The sequence below is a fragment of the Thalassophryne amazonica genome, chromosome 11 (genome assembly GCF_902500255.1).
Source record: "Thalassophryne amazonica chromosome 11, fThaAma1.1, whole genome shotgun sequence".
In the NCBI taxonomy this organism is placed as follows: domain Eukaryota; kingdom Metazoa; phylum Chordata; class Actinopteri; order Batrachoidiformes; family Batrachoididae; genus Thalassophryne; species Thalassophryne amazonica.
The window spans coordinates 92,755,695-92,768,950 of record NC_047113.1 but is presented as its reverse complement, the minus strand read 5'-3'; the positions used below and the strand labels follow the sequence as shown (position 1 = coordinate 92,768,950).

General features: G+C 43.3%; 1 pseudogene; it reads right to left on the bottom strand.

Annotated features, from left to right (window-relative positions):
• Positions 1-1,261: 1,261 nt before the first annotated feature.
• Positions 1,262-4,207, bottom strand: LOC117519714 (annotated as a pseudogene).
• Positions 4,208-13,256: the final 9,049 nt, after the last annotated feature.

The following is a 13,256-nucleotide window of genomic DNA, read 5'->3' as shown; positions in this document are numbered from 1 at the left end:
TCAAGGGGAATAACCCCAAACTATACATTGAATTCACAAAATCACTTAATCTTTGGCAGCTGGAGCTTTCTATGTTAATATTAAAGTCCCCACACATAAAAAGCGTTTTGTTTTTAATTTGATGGAATAATTCAATTATTTTATCTGTAAATTTCACAACACAAGAATCTGGTGCTCTGTATACACAACTGATTAAAATATTCTTAGATGTTTCATGTACAAGTTCCACTGTTACAATTTCTATGACATCATTCATAATTGTCATTTCTTCAACAATTGTACACATCAGATCTGTTTTTGTATACAGAGCAATACCACCGCCTTTTTTATATCTTCTGTTTACAAAATACAGCTCATATCCCTCCATTTGAACTTCATCCATGAGATCATCTTTAAGCCAAGATTCAGTGATTGCAACAATACTAAATCTATTTTTAAACTGATTTAAATAATCTTTTATTTGTGACATTTTACAATACAAGCTTCGACTGTTTATATGTATGAGTGACAGGGTATCTTCTGCAATTTTTTCACTATTCAGCTGTTCTACTGTATAATACTCACAACCAATCGTTTTTAAGTCAAATATACTTTCATCAATATTAGTGTCTATGTCATATATTTTATCCTCTGTTTCCATGTTTGATCTGATTTTTTGTTGGTCCAATTACCAACAGATGTTATATTTGATTGTCTATTCAGGTCTGTATTTCGTAAGGTCCTCCATGTTTTTGATTTGTATACCGTTTGTTCCACATCCATAAAATGTATTTTTTTTGGCATCACTTCTTTGAAAAGTTCCAAGGCAGCACTGATTACATTCTCAGATTCTGAGGTTGTTATCAAGCAACCAAGTGGTAATCCCCCAGCTGCTGAATTGGTTAGGAGCATAAATATTCGACAGTGGTGATGATCAATGCTGCCACTGGCAGTGACAAACACCAATTCACCACTGTGCTTCACAAAAGTATGCACTCATTTCTTCAGAGGTGTACAGAGTGCTACGACAAGGTCTTTCTCAACTGTGCCCATCTTCACACATTCCTCTCCCTTCTCCCTATTGAAACGTTCAGCATGCTGTTGGAGATCTTTGAACATCTGTTCTCCACTGATGGCACCATATGACTCTTGAAATTTGTAGTACAAACTGCTTGTAACATACATCAACTACTGATGAATCCTGGACACATCATCAGTGATGTTACCCGCGATCACAGAGTGTTTCGTGTCTTCCAAACATCATACACTCTCTCCGGGCGACTCATCCAGGGGTAATCAATCCCCCAGCTTGTGTCCAGGAAGTGCTACCCTACCCACGGATCTCCTCGCCTGATCCACAGCCACCTTGAGGCAACCTCTGCCACCTCTGTGGCTTCCTTAATGGCTCTATGCTTGTTGGCCCCAGTGATGCCCAGGATGTTGTAGACCCTGCAAAGGGACTGGCCTGTGAACCCTCTGCATGCCACCTCAATGGGCTCACATCTTGCTCGCCATCCATTGCGACGACACTCCTCCAGCAGATCCTGGTACTTGGCCCTCTTCTGCTCATTGGCCTCTTCGATACAATCTTCCCAGGGGAACGTACGTTCTAGGAGCACCACCTGCTTGGAGCTCACTGAGGTCAGCACCACATCTGGCCTTAGAGATGTTTTGGCTACATTCTCTGGGAACCTTAATTGCTTTCCTAGGTCCACTTTCAGTTCCCAGTCTTGTGCCGATGCTAGAAGGCCAGCAGAAGAGGTCCTGGTGGCAGCTGTTGGTTCTTGCCAAGCTCTGACGAAGGAAATGGTCTTCTTCACTGGGCGAAGACGCTTGCACTGCGTAATCCCCATGCAGATGGTGTTTGCTATGGCCTTCAAGACCTGGTCATGCCGCCAACGGTAGCGCCCCTCGCTCAGGCCTCTCGGACAGCAGCTCAAGATGTGCTCCAGGGTCCCTTTCTTCTGGCACAGAGCACACACTGGAGACTCCACCTTCCCCCACAAGAACAGGTTGGACGGACTTGGCAGTACGTCATAGACAGCCTGGATCAGAAATTTTATGCGCTGGGGCTCGGCTCTCCACAGCTCGGTCCAAGTGACTTTACGCTCCACTGCCTGCTCCCATCGCATCCAGCCTCCCTGCTGCCGCATTCCCACCATCCTGCCTGCTCTCTCTTCTTCAACTACCACTCGCACTTCCTCCGGGAGCAGTATTCTCTTATCTTTCCTCTTTGCCTTGTCGTAGCGAGGTGTTGTTATGCAGCCCAGGCCTGCTCTTCCCCGCACCACTATCCCCAACAGCCGTGATTCGGTGACATCTACGGCCTCTGCTGCCCTCCATTTCCGCTCAGTCCTGACTTCTATCCCAGCCTGAGAGATTTTTGGGTCACATGACTCTCTGTATTGCAGCACCTCCCTAGTGCGGCTCACCTTGAATTCCTCATTCAGGCTGCTGATGGGGAGCTTCAGCATGTTGTTTTTCCCATACAGGGCGATGCTGCTCAGACTTCGTGGCAGACCCAGCCACTTCCGCAGGAACCTACTGACCCTCTTCTCAAAGCCTTCGACTGTGGAAATTGGTACCTCTTACACTAAAAGGGGCCAGATAATTCTTGGGAGGATACCATGCTGGTACACCCAGGCCTTGAACTTGCCCGGGAGACCTGACTTGTCCACGGTGGTTAACCAACCTTCTAACTCCTGGTTGGTCGACTGGATGGCTGCTGTATCTCTCAGGCTGCAGTCAAAAACCTTCCCCAGGCTCTTCACTGGCTTGTTGGTGATGGATGGAATCTGGGTGCCTCCAAGTGTAAAGTGGAACTTGTTGGTAACCTTTCCTTTCTTCAGCACAAGGGATCTGGATTTTGCAGGCTTAAAGGTCATGCGGGCCCAGGTGGTTAGTTCCTCCAGCCCCCTCAAGATCCACCTGCTCCCTGGGACATTTGGTGTTGTCACAGTCAGGTCGTCCATGAAGGCCCTGATGGGAGGCAGCCTGATGCTGGACTTAGTTAGGGGCCCTCTGCACTGAACCTCGGCAGACTTCGCCAGCATGTTCATGGCGAGTGAGAAGAGGATCACTGAAACTGTGCATCCAGTAATAATTCCCTTCTCCAACTTATGCCAGTTCGATGTTGTGGACCCTGCTGAGACCCTCAGACTGAACCTGCTGTAGTAGTCCAGAATGAGGTCTCTAAACTTGGCTGGAACATAATGCTGGCGAAGTGCCTCTTCTACCAGCTTGTGAGGTATGGACCCATACGCATTTGTGAGGTCCAACCACTGCATGACTAGGTCACCTTTGTTCTCTCTAGCTTCCCTTATCAGCTGGGTGACTGCCCCGTTGTGTTCCAGACACCCCGGTATCTTCGGGATCCCTCCTTTCTGGACTGAGGTGTTGATGTAGGAGTTCCTCAAGAGGCAGTCTGTCAGATGCCTGGCGACAATGCTGAAGAATAGTTTCCCTTCAACACTGAGCAGAGAGATGGATCTAAACTGGTCAATGTTCTTAGACTCTTCTTCTTTTGGAATCCATACCCCTTCTGCAAACCGCCACTGTTCAGCAACCTTTCCTCTCCTCCAGATCACCTTAGAATCCTCCAGAGCCTGTGGAGTAACTTTGGGCAGTTCTTGTACACCTTATAAGGTACCCCACTAGGTCCTGGGGCTGAGCTTGATCTTGTCTTCTTGACCACCTCTTGGATCGCCTTCCAGCTGGGCTCCCTCCCATCAAAGTCCAGCATTGGTACAGGTGGGTCAATCAAGACCTGGCAGTGGCCCAGCTCTTGCTCCCTGCATGTATCTGCGAGGGTTGCAGCCAGGTGGCGGTCAATCTCTGCTTTAGGGCAGGTAAGTTGGCCGCTGCGCTTCTGCCCCAGCAGCTGTTTTGTAAACCCAAATGGATTTGCTAGAAAGGCAGTGCGCTTCCTGGCTCTTTCCTTCCTCCTCCTCCTATGCCACTCAGCCCTCCTTAAGGTCATGAGCTTCTTACGGAGTATGCTTCACAGCTCTGCTAGAGGTCCCCTCTCCTCCTCATTTGCCTCCTTGAACCGCCGCTTTAGGACCTTCCATTCTTGCCTGAGCTGCTGGATCTTGTTTGCTCGGTTGCTCTTGATATAGGGAAGCTTTACCACCTTCTTCTCCTCCAGGCCAAATCTCTCAGTTGCTAAGCTGATGATGATGGTAGTCATGGTCTGGAGACGTCGATCGACTTCCCCCTTGGCTGTTGCTTCCAAACCAACTGAAAAGTTAATAAAAATTCAATTACAGATTAAACTTTGAATACACATAACTGTCATACACTTAGCAGTACATTTTTCACCTTTAGGAACAAACATACATAGGCCTACAGAAGGTGATCCTTGACCATGTTGACCCTTCACGACTAAGCCACAATGAAATTCCAAATCAATTTCAAACTTATACTCAAAATCATGAAAAATGTCTTGATTTTTCCTAAAAAGATGTACAGAGGCCAACACCACATACGTTGAAACTTTAATTCAAAAACTACCTAATTTCTATAGACATTGTATGTACACAAAAATTCCTAAGGCTTGCTTATAAATTTTTGATCCAAGGCAATCAAGCTCATAGAAAAAAGAAAAAAAAAAAAAACACGCGGTTGAAATTTATGAATATCCTTTTGATTGGGAAAAAAAAACTCAGTTGAAATAGAAAAAAAAAACTACTCGCAATTGGAATGCATGAATATCCTTTTTAATTGGGAAAAAACTCATAATTAAAAAAATAACTCAGTTGAAACAGAAAAAAAAGCCCACTCACGCAATGGAATTTATGAATATCATTTTGATCCATGTTAACGGATCTCAAATTCAAACAATTAAATTGGGGCTATGCAACCTCGAAAAAGAACTATGTCCAAAATGTAAACAAATGCACATGTTAAATTTTATAAGTCAACCACGTGCATAATGTTTAGTAGTGCTATTTTTCATGTTTTGACAAAGGTGGCAATAAGCAAAAACATTGAAAAGAATGTTATGTTCGTGCACCGGTATTTTAATATATGCAAGACGTCATGTTCGTGCGCCGATCTCTTATTGGACAAGAGTCTACCGTGCTGCCTGAAAGGTTCAGGAAAAATAAATTTGAGGCCAGGGCAGCCCCGCCTGCCACAGCAGGAGCGCTCCCCTCAGAGTAAGTGTCCCACAGGGCAGATCACCATCCCACCATGGCTGATCAGTCTGACATAGACACCCCGACGGGGTACAGGTCAGGGCCAGCTGATGACACTGAGGCCACCATCACCAATATTGTGTAACTGCAATGGCAGCTGCTCCAAAAGCTGTCAACACTGAGAGGTCACCCCTTCAAAGGTAGGACCTTTGCTACTTTCACAAAGGAGGTGACCTACTCATTCCTACCCCATGTGGCTGAGGTACTAAACTATGGGTAATGTCCACTAAACTAGCTTGACATGTACAGCTGTCAAGGCTGCCAGGTGAAAAGAGGTCAGGGCTGGGAAAAATTATGGCCTTACAGCAAAATGCTCTATGGGCTAGACCCTGAATTGGGACCCATCCTCTAAGTACAGTTGCTCTATACTCCATGTGACTGAGTTACATGGCACAAAATCTGAGCATAAAATAGTGCACTGGATGCAAAGTGGCTAGATACATTTTTCTAATTTGTCAATGGCATGTTGAAAGCATAACATGAATTCAAGCAATCAAAATATCAAGTCTTATTGCTGTCAAGACATAAGTAAGCCAACTTTTTTGCTTTGTTATTGAAAGTGCAGACTGGGAAGGGAAAGGTTTTCTGGTGAGGAATTGATTTTGGATGCCCAATCACTACAGCAGCCGGAAGCAGCACAAAATGCTGGAAGCATTGTGATTGGTATGACAGTTGGAATAACAGCTGTTGCCTCCACTATGTTTAAAGATGTTCACAGAAAACAATGCATTAAAATGGAATTAATTAAAGGTTAGGAAGGACAAAGTCCAAACGAAAATATGTTATTTGTGGTGCTATTACGAATAAGATGAAAGGCATTAACATTCACACTGTGGTGCACTCTGCACACTGAGACACATGGATTAAGTGTGTCTTTCATTATCTATTAAGATGGAGTGTGTGACCAGTGTTTGTAATGAGTCTCTGTGTCAAAGCACAAGTTGTCACATATTAATGATGTATATTATCAGGAGTCCGTGATTTTGTGTCAAGCAGGATTTAATACATAGACACCAGTGAAACAGACTTCCCCCTGTTCAGCTCAATTTGTCAGTGTTGTTCAGGATGCACCCCATGGATGGACATAAACCGTAAAATGAGTTATTCAATTTGTTTTGCTGCGTTTATGCACATAGTGAACCCACCATATAAGGTGGATGCAAGTATTGTGTCCTCTCTATAGCAGACAGACTCTTTGACAGAAACAAGCAAAACCCTGGACTAAAGTTCAGCTTAAACACTTTCTGCTGTTTCACAATTCCAAAGTAACAACACAATGCCTGACCACACTTAATGTTTGAATCAACACGCCCATTGCTGAACAGATTATTTGGGATTTACAGAATATGGGCACTGCACATGAAAGCAAAATCTGCATTGTGCAGAAACTTGCAATGATGCTTGTGTCACCCCATATGTGGTTAGGTTTGGCCTTCACATTCATCAGTTCTTTCCACAATTGAATGAGTTCATTCAGTAAAACATAACTCGTGAATCATATTTAAACTAAATTAGCACCAAACCACTTGAGTTGAAAAGTGATATGGTGTATCAAAGTATTCACACCACATTACTTTTTCAAAGTTGTGTTATATTATAGCCTTATTCCAAAATGTAGTACATTTATTTTTCCCTCAAATTTCTACTCACAACACCCCATAATGACAACATGAAAAGCTTTTTTTTTTTGCAAATGTATTAAATATAGAAAAACAATAAATAAAATGTACATGAGTATTAACAGCTTTTGCTCAATACTTTGTTGAATGACTGCACCTCAGGAAACCCTCTGTTAAACTCCTGACGTTTGGGGATGACAGCACAATTACTGGTCTCATTCAGGATGGAGATAAGGCTGCATACAGATAGGAGGTGGACCTCTTGGTCGTCTGGTGTGGTCAGATTAGCCTGGAGCTGAACCCCCTCAAGACTGTTGATATGACAGTGGACTTCAGGAGAACCCCCCCCCCCCCCCCCCCATCCTAACAACACTGTGTCTACTGTGAACATGTTCTGGTTCCTGGTATCCACCATCTCCCGGGATCTGAAGTGGACCTCCAACATAGACTCCATCAGGAAAAGGGTAGAGCAGAGGATGTACTTCCTCAGACAGCTCAGGAAGTTCAGCCTGACCCAGGAACTGCTCATCATCTTTTACAAATCCATTCAGTCTGTGCTGTGCATCCCCATCTTCATTTGGTTTCCTCTGCTTTCAAACATGGCAGGCACAGAACTGTCAGGTCTGCAGAAAAAATCATCGGAGCCAGCCTGCCCTCCATCCAGGTCTGATACCAGTCCAGGATAAGGAATTGAGCTGGTAACATCTCTGCAGACCCCTCACACCCTGGACACACATTGTTTAAACCCTTCCCCTCTGGTTGTCATTACAGAGCTCCGTACATCAAAACAACCAGACACAGGAACAGATGCTTTCCACAGGCCATCACACTGATGAACAATTTAACCTGCCATAAAACTCACAAATTCAAATACCTCATGTACAACTCATTTGCAAACATTTTATTGCACATTTTATTTGCCTATTTTTATTTGCACATTTTTTTTGTTATTTAGTGTTTAGAATATATTTATACATGATTGTACAGAGAGAGTACACTCGACTGGTAAGCACTGAAAGCTGAGATAGGCATGTCCCAACTTGTCCTCTAACACTCCGAAACGGAGGTGTTCCTTTGTCTCGCTTCATCAGCGAATCGGTCGTGACGCGCGAAGCCTCCGCGCGGCTTTCCATGACAAAATCTCTTGTTAAAAGTGAAATCTGCCGGAAAATGGCTGATGTCCAGCTCTTGTGATAACCAGAGAAAGAGCACACGACGGTCTCGTATCCACAGAGCCATCAGCTTAGAAATGATCCAGTGGTTTGTGCCGCGTCGTCGCAGCTCGCAGCGCGGCGCACCGACCGTCCTTTAAAGGGGTCCTTAAACCTGTAGTTAAAGTCCTTATTCTCTGTGAAGCCCGTAAAATTTTCACTGAAAGCCAGATAAATTTTTTGAATGGTTTCCAGGTGCCAGTCTCTAACAGCTTCTGAAAAAATTCTGATGGAAAAAAAGTCCTTTTCATTCCGCCATTTCCAGACAATGAAAATCCGACGAGGGGGCGGGACCACTCCTTCCACAAGGCGTGCTCACAGGCGAATGACGTCACCGACAGGCGTGGAAAAACTCACGCATGCGCACGAGGGTTCAAGCATGTCTGACGTAAAAACATATGAATGAAATCCATATAGTTTTTGAAAAAAATAAAAAGGTACGATACTTTACGGACAGACCTCGTACATTGATTTGTAAATATTCTTCAACCTATATTCAATTGAATACACCACAGAGACAAGATATTTAATGTTCAAACTGATAAAGTTTATTGTTTTTGTGCAACTAGTTGCTCATTTTGAAATGGATGCCTGCAACACATTTCAAAAAAGCTGGGAGAGGGGCAACAATGCTCAAAGAACACCTGTTTGGAAAATTCCACAGGTGAACAGGTTAATTGGAAACAAGTGAGTGTCATGATTGGGTATGAAAGGAGCATCCCCAAAAGGCTCAGCTGTTCACAAGCAACGATGGGGCGAGGAGCACCACTTTGTGAACAACTGCGTGAAAAAATAGTCCAACAGTTTAAGACCAGTGTTTCTCAACATTCAATTGCAAGGAATTTATGGATTCCATCATGTACAGTCCATAATATAATTAGAATATTCAGAGAAACTGAAGAACTTTCTACACTTTCTAGGTGGAATTCTTTCCTATTCTTGCTTGATGTATGGCTTCAGTTGTTCAACAGTCCATGGTCTCTGTTGTCGTATTTTGTGCTTCATAATGCGCCACACATTTTCAATGGGCGACAGGTCTGGACTGCAGGCAGGCAAGGATGTTGCATGGATGGCATGTGTTGCTCCAAAACCTGGATGTACCTTTCACCATTGATAGTGCCATTACAGATACGTATATAAGTTGCCCATGGGCACTAACACACCCCCATACCATCACAGATGCTGGCTTTTGAACTTTGCGCTGGTAACAATCTGCGTGGTCTTTTTCCTCTTTTGTCTGGAGGACACAATGTCCATGATTACCAAAAACAATTTGAAATGTGGGCTCATCAGACCACAGCACACTTTTCCACTTTGTGTCTGTCCATTTCAAATGAGCTCGGGTCCAAAGAAGGCAGCGGAGTTTCTGGATGTTTTTGATGTATGGCTTTCGCTTCACATGATAGAGTTTTAATTTGCACTTGTAGATGTAGCAACAAACTGTGTTAACTGACTGGTTTTCTGAAGTGTTCCTGAGCCCACGCAGTAAGATCCTTTACACAATGATGTTGGTTTTTAATGCAGTGCCGCCTGATGGATGGAAGGTTATGGGCATTCAGTGTTGGTTTTTGGCCTTACTGCTTACATGTAGAAAGTTCTCCAGATTGTCTGAATCTTCTGATTATATTATGGACTATAGACGATGGAATCCCTAAATTCCTTGCAACTGAACATTGAGAAACATTGTTCCTAAACTGTTGGACTATTTTTTTCACGCAGTTGTTCACAAAGTGGTGATCCTCGCCCCATCTTTGCTTGTGAACGGCTGTACCTTTTGGAGATGTTCCTTTTATACCCAATCATGTCACCTGTTTCCAATTAGGTGTTCTTTGAGCATTCATCAACTTTCCCAGTCTTCTGTTGCCCTGTCCCAACTTTTTTTAAATGTGTTGCAGGCATCCATTTAAAAATGAGCAAATATTTGCACAAAAACAATAAAGATTATCAAGATTATTGAACATTAAATATTTTGTCTTTGTGGTGTATTCTTTTGACTATAGGTTGAAGAGGATTTGCATATCATTGTATTCTGTTTTTATTTACATTTTACACAATGTTCCAACTTCAAAAAAAAAAAAAAAAAATCAGAATTTTGCAAAACGTAACCCTGTCCTTGTTAATTGTGATATTGTTGAAATCTTTAAATTGTTTTACATTTATCTATGATGCAATTGTCATAGATCATCATATGCACAGAGATGGTTTGAACTTTTCCTCTTCGACTGCTGGAATGTCCATGAAACCAACAATTATCTGCCTACAGTTGATGAGTACCAGGCTTTTTAAGACTCATGAGTCGTGACGGAAACATAAAGATATGTTGCGAGCTACGTCCTTGGCACACAGCACAATGTTACAATCTGTCTCACGTGCTGTGGCTGTCATTTATCATCCTTCACTCATATTTCACTTTCACTTCAGTTTCCTGCTGTGTCTTTGGGAAAAAGGAAAGCCTGAAGGAAAGAGTTTCATCATTTGATATTTATCTCTCCAGGAATAGAGAGCATTATTTCAGGGGAGATTTCACAAAGTAGAAGAGATGACTTTTCAGTACAGTGACAAATTCCATTTAAACTCCTTAGTCAAGTGATTTATCTCTTCACTGTCAACCACTGACAACTTGTAGTTTGTGTTCAAAATACTTTTTTTCTTCCTCTTTATAATAAAGACATGCATACATATGTAATAACTTGATTTTTAGTAAATCAGTATATTTTGTTTTCTACAAGATTTATTTTATTACAAAAAATATTTTAAAAAATGGAGCACTAAGTGGTTAATGTTTTTCTCTGCATGGAAAAACTTACATTATTTCACAGTTTAATGTTACAATATTCACTTTTCTTTGTGTTAAAAAACAGATACATATGAAGAAATTCATAGTTCAGTTGTAAGGTAAAAAGTCAAACTCCAGAACCCTTTAGTTTCTTATTTTTTTTGTTTGTGATGCTTTGAGTACCTTACATTAGACCAGAAGTGGAAATAGAAAGAGAGTTGCGAGGTGGAGGCAGGTGAAAGGTCTCATGCTGGTGCATGGAGGAGACGTGTTGCTGCATCTGAAGTAATTACCACATTAACAGCCGAAATGGGGGAGAGACAGTATCATTGCCAGTGAAACAGCACTCACCTGAGTGGAGGAACAGGGAAGAGGGTTTCTGCATGCACATGTCGCTCTCTAGGTCATGAGGACAAGGATTTATTCCAGACTGCTAGGATTATAAGCCATCTCACAGTTATGAGTATGCATGCCTGGAAGAGCCTATAGCACTTCTGGTCAGCGGTCCCGGGACCCAAGCACTGGTTTGCTGCAGGCTTAAACAATATGGCTGGAGTTTTCATGTCTGCTTTCTTCTTCACTGCTGACACACTTACCCATGTTTTTGTTCAATCTCATGTGGCTGAACGCCACTTGTCCCTGTAAGAAGCTGACACCGACCACACGAGACCGTGTTACTAGTTAGCATGCCAGTCTCGTTCACTATTGGAATTAACCAGACAAATCGCTCCACCAACAATGAATGGTGAGAATAAATACGGACAGGAGCTGTTGGGAGCAAAAGAGTGATCAATGGTTTTCATCCTTTCCGTGTCCAGGCCGGGTGAGGTTTCCTGTATTGAGTCAAATTAATGCGCAGTCTCCTGGCAGTGCCCTTCCATCTCCACCTGTCTTCCTGGTACACTGGACGCTGCCCGGAGGATCATGGGAATAACACCGCCAGATTGCTAGTTGTCATCGCTTATGGTCAGAACTACGACAGTATCTGATCATCTTTGAAACTCCGAAAACATTCTTGGTGCAATCATTTCACCTCTAGCTCCCCGCCATCCCTCTTAATCATGGCCCCAGTTAAGAGAAGAAAACCCACAAAATAGAACTGCAGTCCTATTCCATTAGTCCTCGCTGGGATATCCAGGTGGCCCGCTTTAAACACAATAATTTTCAAAGTAAATGCTTCAGAACGCATTATAATGGATGCAATCCACCCGACTCATTGAGGAAATGATGTAACTGCAGCAACTTTAAGATACACTATTGGAGCTGGAATTACCATGGCTGCTGGTAACAGACAGACACAAAATACTGATAAACCTGGATAAGAAATTACTTGGATTTAAATCACACCACTCACACGCGTCAGCTGTGTTTGGGTCAGATGACCTCTCACCTCTCCCACAATGCAGTGCATCACCTGAGAGTGTGAGATGGCTGGTTGCTTTCAAAAGGTATTTTCCAATAGATATGAGCTCCAATGGCAACGGCCCTAAGCGCAAGCTTGAATAAAACACTCTTTAAATGCACTCTTAAAACAAAAAACTTTAATTTAACAGGAATAAAACATTATTTCCTATTTCAATTTAAATGTGTGTATACCTTATTCTTGCATTTATTTAATACAAAAGGAGAAAATCCTAAAACTTTCTTTGAGCAGAAAAGAGAGTGGAATGAATGAGAAAAAGGATTTATTTGACACACAAACGTGCAACACCTTGGAGAGTATGGATATCGAAGAGGCCTGGAGAGTGGAGAAACGGCCCTCACAGCAGTGGAACCAGGGAACCGCAGCCCGACTAGAGTTGGAACCAGAGTGATTGGTGGATGCTGAGTACCAGGAGGTGCAGTGGTGGATATGTGGTACCAGGAGCCAGGTGGCCGCCTGTAAGCTGTCGATGTGAGATCTGGAGGAAAGAAACAGGTGAGTGGAGTGCAGAGCACACAAACCCAGTAACAGTTCCTGAGTGTAGAGTCAGGTTCAACGTGAAGCAGATGTGCGTGAACCATGAAAGAGTCTCTAGCTGAAGTAAAAACACACAGAGTGTACTGACAGCTGGAATGTCAGACAAAAAGGTGCTAAGCACGGAAGCCCAGAAAAAAAACTGCAGGAAAATTATAACGTACAGATAACTGAGCGTGGGAACTTGGGAAAATAGCTGCGTAGGAATGCACAAAAACTCTGAGCAATCAGAGGGGCCAGGTTACTGTGAGAGGATCACTGAGTTTCTGGTGACGATGATGTAAAGAGGTGGGGTTTAAATGCAGAAGTTGAGATGAGCAGCAGGTGTGTTGATCAGCTTGAAGCACACCACCTGTGCAGAAGAGAGAGAGACAGAGACCAGCAGCAGAGACGAAGGCAACCCACAACAGTACCCCCCTCAATGGGAGCCCCTAGATGACCTACCGGGAAGTCCTGGATGAGGGAAGGGTCCAAGATGAGGTCTCGCTTAACCCAGGAGCGTCCTTCTGGTCCATA